Source organism: Sapajus apella, unplaced genomic scaffold (genome assembly GCF_009761245.1).
Source record: "Sapajus apella isolate SASKATOON/1434 unplaced genomic scaffold, GSC_monkey_1.0 scaffold47, whole genome shotgun sequence".
In the NCBI taxonomy this organism is placed as follows: domain Eukaryota; kingdom Metazoa; phylum Chordata; class Mammalia; order Primates; family Cebidae; genus Sapajus; species Sapajus apella.
Genome location: NW_022436987.1, coordinates 17,950,021 through 17,953,039, shown reverse-complemented (window position 1 = coordinate 17,953,039; position 3,019 = coordinate 17,950,021). Strand labels below are relative to the sequence as shown.

Genomic DNA, 3,019 nt, shown 5'->3' with positions numbered 1-3,019 from the left:
GATTATCTTTTTAACCTTCCTACCACTGTGGGTACTGGAGGTTAATACCTCATGGAAAACTTTGTAAGCCAACGTAAAACACACCACACAAACTGGGAGAGACCTAGGGTATTTGTGCACTATCTCTTCTTAGATGCTGTTTGGAAGTTGAGAGTATTAATTCCCAGCACTTCTTTCTGCAAGGTAGGCAGGTAAAGCCATCTTAAGGAAAGCCTTGGCAAAGGAACATGTAGGGGAGGCAAAGAAAATCCACAAGAAAATGATTCAGATGCTGGCCCTTGGAGAAACTGGCAGTAAAACTGCAAGAGTGATAGGGTCTGGGTCAGACAAGTAAAGGGTCAACTACATTATGTTAATACATGTTACCTCTAGAAAAGAATTCCATGGTCAAAGCATTTTGGAGAAAATTTGGGTTAATCAAATAGTAAACTGGATTATTTACTTTATGACTTTTCAGATATTTTAGGATATGAATTTGAATTTATCTTACATAGCTTTAAGCTAAAAATATCATGTTAAAATTTCCAAACTATTCTGGTGGGTACCTCTAGTTGGATTAGTACATATAATACTCTTAACATACGGCTCTCTGCTCCTCCTGTTCGTCAGACAGCCGCATCTTGTCTTCCATCGCCAGCCACATCCCTGAGACACCATGGGGAAGGTGAAGGTCGGAGATAATGGATTTGGTCATATTGGGCGCCTGGTCACCAGGGCTGCTTTTAACTCTGGTAAAGTGGATATTGTCACCATCAATGATCCCTTCATTGACCTCAACTACATGGTCTACATGTTCCAGTATGATTCCACCCATGGCAAATTCCATGGCACTGGAATTTGAGAGAATTGAGAGAATTTGAGAGAATTGAGAATTGGAAGCTTGTCATGAATGGAAATCCCAATACCATCTTCCAGGAGTGAGATCCCTCCAAAATCAAGTGGGGCGATGCTGATGCTGAGTACGTGGTGGAGTCCACTGGCGTCTTCACCAACATGGAGAAGGCTGGGGCTCACTTGCAGGGGGGAGCCAAAAGGGTCATCATATCTGCCCCTTCTGCTGATGCCCCCATGTTCATGATGGGCGTGAACCATGAGAGGTATGACAACACCCTCAAGATCGTCAGCAATGCCTCCTGCACCACCAACTGCTTAGCGCCCCTGACCAAGGTCATCCATGACAACTTTGGTAACGTGGAAGGACTCATGACCACTGTCCACGCCATCACTGCCACCCAGAAGACCGTGGATGGACCCTCCAGGAAACTGTGGCGTGATGGCCGTGGGGCTCTCCAGAACATCATCCCTGCCTCTACTGGAGCTGCCAAGGCCATGGGCAAGGTCATCCCCGAGCTGAACGGGAAGCTCACTGGCATGGCCTTCCGTGTCCCCACTGCCAACGTGTCAGTGGTGGACCTGACCTGCCGTCTGGAAAAACCTGCCAAATATGATGACATCAAGAAGGTGGTGAAGCAGGCATCGGAGGGCCCCCTCAAGGGCATCCTGGGATATACTGAGCACCAGGTGGTGTCCTCTGACTTCAACAGCGACACCCATTCTTCTACCTTCGATGCTGGGGCTGGCATTGCCCTCAACGACCACTTCGTCAAGCTCATTTCCTGGTATGAAAATGAATTTGGCTACAGCAACAGGGTGGTGGACCTCATGTCCCACATGGCCTCCAAGGAGTAAGACCCCTGGACCACCAGCCCCAGCAAGAGCATGAAAGGAAGAGAGGCCCTCACTGCTGGGGAGTCCCTGCCACAGAGTCCCCCACCACACTGAATTGCCCCTCCTCACAGTTTCCATGCAGACCCCTTGAAGAGGGAGAGGCCTAGGGAACCCCACCTTGTCGTGTACCATCAATAAAGTCCCCTGTGCTCAGCCAATAAAAATAAAAATAAAAATAATATTGTTAACATACTTTGAGAATCACCAATCTAATTTACTTGCCAAAAGTTACTAATGAGAAAAATTTGATCCATATTAGTGATATTTAGAAGTGAAGTAGTGTTTACAGAGATTAGTATAACTGCCAAGGTTTAAGGCAATAGGAATCCAGAATTCATGATAGGAGATTCTAGTGAGATATATATATATATATATATATATATATGTATATAGTTGATACCATCTTAATTCTCATTCCATCAATTCTTCTAAATACGTTTACTATAGTGTCTGTATTTTATGAAACCAGAATTTAAAGTATAGAAATATAATTTCAGAGTTTATAATTCCTTGCAACTTTCTTTTAATTTAAAACGATCTTATATGTTTAATTTTCAAAACCAGCAATGTGAAAATCCTACCTTACCTCAAAAGAAAACTTGTAACTCTATTTTTCATCCACTATCCCAACGGGTACATTAAGCATACAGTACTTTTATATTTTACCAGGTGAGTGAACTGAAGCCTCACATGTTTGGCTTACTCTGAGTGATAGAAAGAGGCAGATTCACAGCTCAGATTTAGTCAGGATTCAAATTCTGAACTTTTGACCCGAGGCCTGGTGCTGATCCTTACAATCTTCTTGCCATCTCAAAATTTGTCAAGTAATGTTTTGGTCTATTTTGATTGGGATTATGGCTAGTGAACCTCAATAATTAGTTTCTTGGTCAGACAAAGTGGCTCACACCTGTAACCCCAGCACTTTGGGAGGCTGAGGCAGGCGGATCAATTGAGGTCAGGAGTTCGAGACCAGTATAGTCAATATGGCAAAACTCTGTCTCTACTAAAAAATACAAAAATTACCTGAGCGTGGTAGGGCATGGCTGCAATTCCAGCTACTCGGGAGGATGAAGCACGAGAATGACTTGAACCCAGGAGGTGGAGGTGTGGTGAGCCGAGATCACACGCCTGAACTCCAACCTGGGCAACAGAATGAGACTCTGTCTCAAAGAATAAAAAAGAATAGATCAATGAAAATTTTGCAATGAAAATAAAAAGCATCAACATGTAATTTGTCAATATGATAAAATATACTCCCTTCTATAACTTTAAATTCATTTTTGGATACATT

The 3,019-nt window shown here is 43.3% G+C and overlaps 1 pseudogene across 1 annotated transcript; it reads left to right on the top strand.

Moving 5' to 3' along the window:
* Positions 1-576: 576 nt before the first annotated feature.
* LOC116525237 lies at positions 577-1,886 on the top strand (annotated as a pseudogene). Its single transcript, XR_004257630.1, has one exon. The product of XR_004257630.1 is annotated as a glyceraldehyde-3-phosphate dehydrogenase pseudogene (transcript).
* The last annotated feature ends 1,133 nt before the right edge of the window (positions 1,887-3,019 follow it).